The sequence below is a fragment of the Suncus etruscus genome, chromosome 8 (assembly GCF_024139225.1).
Source record: "Suncus etruscus isolate mSunEtr1 chromosome 8, mSunEtr1.pri.cur, whole genome shotgun sequence".
Taxonomy (NCBI): Eukaryota; Metazoa; Chordata; class Mammalia; order Eulipotyphla; family Soricidae; genus Suncus; species Suncus etruscus.
Window position 1 is genome coordinate 63,478,593 of NC_064855.1, and position 7,648 is coordinate 63,486,240.

General features: G+C 38.2%; 1 non-coding gene across 1 annotated transcript; it reads left to right on the forward strand.

The window, feature by feature from the left end:
- The first annotated feature begins 7,131 nt into the window (after positions 1–7,131).
- LOC126016961 (5S ribosomal RNA) lies at positions 7,132–7,250 on the forward strand. The gene has a single exon (XR_007498642.1). It is a non-coding gene; the product is annotated as a 5S ribosomal RNA (ribosomal RNA).
- The last annotated feature ends 398 nt before the right edge of the window (positions 7,251–7,648 follow it).

Genomic DNA, 7,648 nt, shown 5'->3' on the forward strand with positions numbered 1-7,648 from the left:
AGCATGGTATTGGAATAAGGACAGGCTCTCAGATCAGTGGAATAGGCTTGAATACTCAGAAAATGTTCTCCAGACATGCAATCACCTAATTTTTGATAAAAGAGTAGGAAATCCTAAATGGCGCAGGGAAAGCCTTTTCAACAAGTGGTGTTGGCACAACTGGATAGCCACGTGTAAAAAATTGAACTTAGACCCCCAGCTAACATCATGTATGAAAGTAAAATCCAAATGGATTAAAGAACTCGATATCAGACCCAAAACCATAAGATATACTGAACAACACATAGGCAAACCACTCCAGGACATTGAGACTACAGGCTTATTCAAGGAGGAAACTGCATTCTCCAAGGAGGTGAAAGCAGAGATTACCAAATGGGAATATATTAAGCTGAAAAGCTTCTGCACCTCAAAGGAAATAGTGCCCAGGATACAAGACCCACGCACTGAGTAGGAGAAACTATTCACCCAATACCCATCAGATAAGGGGCTAATCTCCAAAATATACAAGGCACTGACAGAACTTTAGGGAAAATAGAAACATTGAATCCCATCAAAAAATGGGCAGAAGAAATGAACAGACACTTTGACAAAGAAGAAATACAAATGGCCAAAAGACACATGAAAAATGCTCCACATCACTAATCATCAGGGAGATACAAATCAAAACAACGAGGAGATACCACCTCACACCACAGAGAATGGCACACATCACAAAGAATGATAATAAACAATGTTCGCTGGGATGTGGAGAGAAAGAAACTCTTATCCACTGCTGGTGGGAATTCCGTCTAGTTCAACCTTTATGGAAAGCGATATGGAGATTCCTCCAAAAACTGGAAATCGAGCTCCCATATGATCCAGCTATACCACTCCTAGGAACATACCCTAGGAACACAAAAATACAATACAAAAACCCCTTCCTTATACCTATATTCATTGCAGCATTATTTACCATAGCAAGACTATGGAAATAACCAAGATGCCCTGCAACAGACAACAGGCTAAAGAAACTGTGGTATATACACAATGGAATAATATGCAGCTGTCAGGAGAGATGAAGTCATGAAATTTTCCTATACATGGATGTACACGGAATCTATTATGCGGAGTGAAATAAGTCACAGAGAGAGAGAGAGAGAAAAACGCAGAATGGGTTTTAAGAAAAATGAAAGACATTCTTGCAATAATAATTTTCAGACACAAAAGAAAAAGAGCTGGAAGTTCCAGCTCACCTCAGGAAGCTCAGCACAAAGAGTAATGAGTTTAGTTAGAGAAATAACTACATTTTGAACTGTCCTAATAATGAGAATATATGAGGGAAATGGAGAGCCTGTTTAGAGTACAGGCGGTGGTTGGGTGGGGAGGAGGAAGATTTGGGACATTGGTGATGGGAATGTTGCACTGGTGATGGGTGGTGTTCTTTATATTAACACAAACACAATCATGTATGTAATCAAGGTGTTTAAATAAAATAAAATAAAAAATAAAAGAAAATAAAGAATTACAAAGAAATGACTTTTGTATTTTAGACGTCCATGTCAGAAGAAAGCAGGTAGCCCATTGCCACTAGCAGTCATATCTTGAGGACAAAGAGAAGAAGCAGTTTTAGAAATTCTTCTCTGCCTTTTTCACTTCTCTCTTTCTTTCTCTCTAGAATCTGGTTCTAGAAAAACATGTTCTTCCTTAAACGTAAATTCCTTAAAATAAAAGATTTTGATTCCTTACTGTTGAAAATTTTAAATTTATTTAAGTGCTCTTATGAAAAACATTGTATTCCAATGTTTCTGGCTTTTTCCCTAGAACACGTCAGCCTGTCTACAGCGGCAGAGTCAAAGGCCATAAGTAGTAGGCAATATACACAATATGGCACCCACACACCAGTGCTAAAGAACTAGTTCTGAACCCAGTGTGTGTGCTTGATTCTAAGAATGGGTTGTATTCCAAGAAAACTCTATCCTCATGGACCTAGCTTTTTTACTTACTTGCTATGTATACCAAGTTAATACACTGAAATGTGTCAGGCTGGGTTCATACTAGAACCATTGATTTAAGAATACATATATTTTTAAATTTTTTTAAATCCTGAAAATGAACCAAGGGTATGACTTAAAGAGGTAGAGTTACTTGGTTCATATGTGATCTTGAGTTCTGCATCCCCAGGACCACCTGCTCCCTCCCCAGCACTTCCAAGTATAGCTTTAGTGGCTCCCAGTACCCTAAGAGGCACTAAACTATTAGCACTATACCCTGGGCCAAGTTAAGAGAGTGGCTCCTGGACCATGGGAACATTGCTCCACCTCCACCATCAATTTTGTTTTTCCTCAGGTTTGTTTGGTTTTTTGGTTTGGGGCCACACCCGGTGACTATCAGAAGTTACTCCTGGCTATATGCTCAGAAATTGCTCCTGGCTTGGCGGACCAAATGGGACGTCAGGGGGGATTGAACTGTAGTCGGTTCTAGGCTAGCACATTCAAGGCAGATGCCTTATTGCTTGCATCACCGCTCCGGCCCCTCCCTCAGGTTTTAATTCAAAGTTAACTCACAGCAGAAGAGCCCCCACTTTGTTGTGGCTATTTAAATTGTGTCCATTTTGGGGGACATAATCCTTTTTCATAGACAGTGAGCTCAGTCTCTACTGATGCTTCTTTAATCTTGCCTTTAATAATCAAATGCTATTTTGTGTTCTAATTATTTCCTCCTAAATTTGACTGTAAACTTTAATAAAACAGAGCTGGAGCACAGCAGGTAGGGTATTTGCCTTGCACGTGGCCAACCAGAGTTCAATCCCTTGCATCCTATTCAGTCCCCTAAGCCTATAAGGAATAATTTCTTTCTTTTCTTTTCTTTTTCTTTTTCTCTCTTTTTAATTTTATTTATGTATTATTTTTTTGAGCCACACTCAGCCACGCTCAGGGGATACACCTGGCTCTGTGCTCAGAAATTGCTCCTGGCAGGCTCAGGGTCAAACCCAGGTCCATTCCTGGTTGGCTGCATGTGGCAAACGCACTGCCACTGTGCTATCACTTTGATCCCTCAGGAATAATCTCTGAGTTACTTTTGTGGGTGCCCCTTCCTGCAGGGAAGACGCAAACATAAAGACAAAGACAGACACAGAGACAGACAGACAAAAGTGGGAAAAGGATTCCAGCGAAGACCGAATCCAATTCCGTTTACTGAAACTCAAGGCCCAACTTAAATACTTTTTTGTGGGCACAGTTCCACTCGTAAATATGTCAATAAGAGGTAGATATATTGAACAGGACGAAAAACAGAATCAATTGGCAGGTGAGATGGAAATGTGCAGATAATGAGCTCTGTCTCCATCAAGTCGGGGATGTACTGATAATATACGGATAATGGAACCTATCTCCAGCAGGTGGAATGTACAGATAATTCTCGAGGCTACCTGCTTTGATTATGGCTCTCTGTTTGGTGCCCTTAAGTCTTAAATAGTTAACATTCAATTCTCAAGTCTGCCTGCTTTTATAGCTTTGTACTGTGCCTGTCACAAGGCCCTGCATTTCAGCCCTGTATTTTCTGCCTGTTCTTAAGGGGCTCCCTACAACTTTCAGGAGTAACCCTGAGTCCTTCCAGGTATGCCCCCCCCAATAAAACCAAAAAAATTAATAAACACGGATTTTCTTTCTCATGTTTATTTATTCAATGAACTGCAACTACATAAGGCATGAATGGAAACAACATAGAGCTCTAAACAGGAAAGACAGCACTTTATCTTGCCTCATTCCACCCTGCTGCAGGCTCTGCTCAGGTATCACTCACTTCTATTTTTAGGTTTGGCTTTTATGAAGATTGAGGACAAAATTTTTGTGTTCACTTCCTTGGTGTTTTTCAATCCTACTGTAACTTCTGAGTTACTGTATCCAAGTAGAAGGCAGCATATCAAATTTTAAAGAAAATCAAAGATATAACCACTTCTAGTTCCAAGCCAACAAGGATCCAAGCTATTTCAGCAAAACACTTATTCTCAAAATCCTCAGGTGGATCTGAATATGCTGCAGAGATAAGGAGTTATTTCATATATCCAATCTAAGTCTTATTGATTACCACTCAGTTTCTTTCTCCCTTTATCATAACTACATGGAAACAGGAACTAAAGCTTTTATTGCTTATAAACTCAGCCATACCATAGAACTTATATTTTAATATACATTTACCAGTTAAGGATATTATCATGTTGATCTTTTATCTGGACTGTTTTAATGCAAATGGCCATTGTAGTGAACACAGATTATAATTTAATGTTTAATTTAATTTAATGTTTCTAAACATCCAGAAATATGAAGAAATACTGTCAATTTATTTAAATGTTTTATTTAAAAATTTAAATTCTAGGGGCTGGAGCAACAGCACAGCGGTAAGGCATTTGCCTTGCATGCAACCAACACAGGATGGACCCTGATTGGAATCCCAGCATCCTATTTGGTCCCCTGAGCCTGCCAGGAGCGACTTCTGAGTGCAGAGTCAGGAGTAATCACCGAGCGCAGCCAGGTGTGACCCAAAATAAAAAAAAAATTAATTTTATATATAAAATATGTTCCCTTTGTGCCATTTCTTGTTTATCCCAAAGAGCAATTACCATAGAACTCAATACATATATTTTATTGTCTAATTTAAAAAAATATATTTAAAATGTAGTTTTTGTATATTATGTAACATACTATATGTACATTATGACTTTATACATGTTACATTCAATATGTACTATATTTTAATATCCACATTATTTATACCACTCTAGAATTTACCTACATATATGAATTGGATTTGAAAGGTTTCTTCATGTTGGCAATAAGAATACATACTTTTCCTTAATTTTCTATTGTACAATAACAATATTTTCAGATGAGTTTTTAGTAACTCAATTTTCTATTGGTGAATATTTAAATAATGTCTAAGTTTCCTTTACCTCTATTATAAACTATATATATATTAATATGCATATAGCAGTCATTTTTAAGCATTTCTGGAAAATTTAATTTTTCTAGAGAGCTTTGGGTTTTCTTTCTATTTTTAAATCAAATTTATAGTTAAATTTTTAAGATTTTGCCAAGATTCAAAGTTGCTTAATTTTTCTTTTTTGTGATTTCCCTGTTTGCTTAAGAACATTTCTTGTTTATTGATCATTCAGATTGACTTTTCTGTTACTTATTTGTAATATTTGGGTTTTATAAGTGTTTTGAAATTTTTATTGATTTATCAGCTGTATGTTTTCTAATTTTTTATTGGTTATAGACATTACAAATAGCTTACTTATCTCAGACTATGTATGTATCCCAATTAGGGTCTCTGTTTTATCAGATTTTTTTGCCATATCCCAGAATGCTCAGGGATTATTCATGGTTCTTTGTTCAGGGATCAGTCTTGGCAGGACTCAAATGTGGTGCCTAGTATTGAACCCATGTTGTCAGCATGTGGGCAAGTGTCTTAACCTCTGCACCATCTCTCCGGCCTCAGTCTATGTTTTAAGTTAAAAGTTAAATTTTAAGTTAAAAGTTAAATTTTAAGTTAAAAGTTAAATTTTAAGTTAAAAGACTTAAGTCTCATATTTATAGTTTAAAAAATATTAAAATAATTCAAATTCATCAGTCTTTTTGTTTACAGTATTTCCTCTTTGTATCTTGGTTTCAGTTCAGAAGTGTCTTCCTAGCAAAGAGGAGAAAGATGTTTTAGTCACTTTATTTTTTAAAAACTTAATTGATTGATTGGTTGGTTGCTGAGCCACACCCAGTGTTGCTCAGGGGTTACTGCTGGCTATTCACTCAGAAATCGCCCCTGGCAGGCTGGAGGACAATATAGGCTGCAGAGAATCAAACCAGGTCCCTCCCGGGTCAGTCTCACGCAAGGCAAATGCCCTACTGCTCCGGCCCCCGCTTTAGACACTTTAAAGCTGGAGTCTGAGGAAGAAAACCAACCTCAGGACAAGCCAAGTTTGATTTAGAGAAAGGAAAGCAACTTCAGAAAATAAGTATAAAAGATACATAGTTTGATAGATGGGACATGTTAGATGGCTAAAGCATTGCCAATTCAAAGTCAAGAGATGACGGGGCCGGAGAGATAGCATGGAGGTAAGGCATTTACCTTTCATGCAGAAGGTCATCGGTTCGAATCCCAGCGTCCCATATGGTCCCCCGTGCATGCCAGGAGCAATTTCTGAGCACAGAGCCAGGAAAAACCCCTGAGAACTGCCGGGTGTGACCCAAAAACCACAAAAAAAAAAAAAAAAAAAAAAAAACCAAAGTCAAGAGATGAAATGCATTTATGGAACCTGTACACATGGAATTCAATGGCCCTTCAAAATGTCCAGCTTTACATGGATGTACCTGGAGAAAATAGTGCTGAGTTAAGTTAGTCTGAAGAAGAGGCACAGATACATAATTATCTCCCTCAGAAATAGAAAATTCTCAAAAGCAGCATATATTCAGAACTGGTCTTTATCAGAAAGCATATGATCATAGGGAATTGAGAGAAGTAGATTGGGGGTGGTAGGGGTTTATGAGGGTTGAAGAACACACCTCGAGGGAAGCTAACACTCTGGTGGACAGTGTGGTGTCTGTATGTTTTTTGCATGAAACCCTACCATTATCAATATTGTAAATCACTGTGCATAAAAATAATTTAAAGCACCACACACACAACAACAGCCTTGAGGTCATGGAGATAATAAGTAGGCAAGATGTGACTGTGGTTGAGGGGAGGTACTGGGACTTGTCTTCTTAGTTGCTTCTGTCTGGCTTGTGCCTGGGAGCAGGGGACTGTTTATTAGTAGGTGTTTTACTCTTCACTCCTGAGCTTCAAAAATGTATCAAAATGTACATTTTTGATATTTAGTGCTCATTATTTGTAATACAAAAATATAAATATCTACAAGTTGGGTGAGATCACCCCAGGCACCATGTTTCTGACCTCTCAGAGAACAGATCTCATGAAACAGGGTAGCAGCAGAGAAATAATACACCTTCAGTGAGCTAGTTTCAATGGAGTTAGTCTGCAGTTAGTTGCTTTTTCCTCTTGGCCTTTCTGCCTCGTGGCCTCTCTCTACCATGTGCTGCCTATCTGCCATGTGCTTTAACTCTCAAGACCAGAAAAAAAAAAAGAGAAAAAAAAAAAAAAGTCTACAGCCATACCACCCTGAACAAGCCTGATCTCATCTGATCTCGGAAGCTAAGCAGGGTCGGGCCTGGTTAGTAGTTGGATGGGAGACCGCCTGGGAATACTGGGTGCTGTAGGCTTAAAAAATAAATACATACATACATACATACATACATACATACATACATAAATAAGTAGGCAAGGTGTTTGCTTTGCGTGTTGCCAACTAGGGTTCAATTCCCAGTGCTACCTGTGGTTGCAAGGAGTGATCCCTGAGTACAGAGTAAGGAGTGAGCTGGGTATGGTCCGATAAAGAAAAAAAAAAGAAAAGAAAAGAAAACACCCAACCATAATTTTTCTAAATCTCGTTTCTCTGCCATTATTTTCTAAAACTCTCATTGGATCTTTTAGTCTAGCCACCATGTTCCCAGACTGCTCTTTCATATCTGCCTTTTGTGTGCTTCTTTCTCTGTTGTTTCCTAGTCATTATTTTCCAGCTCACCAGTTCTCTACAGTGTCTAGCATAGAACTTTTTCTA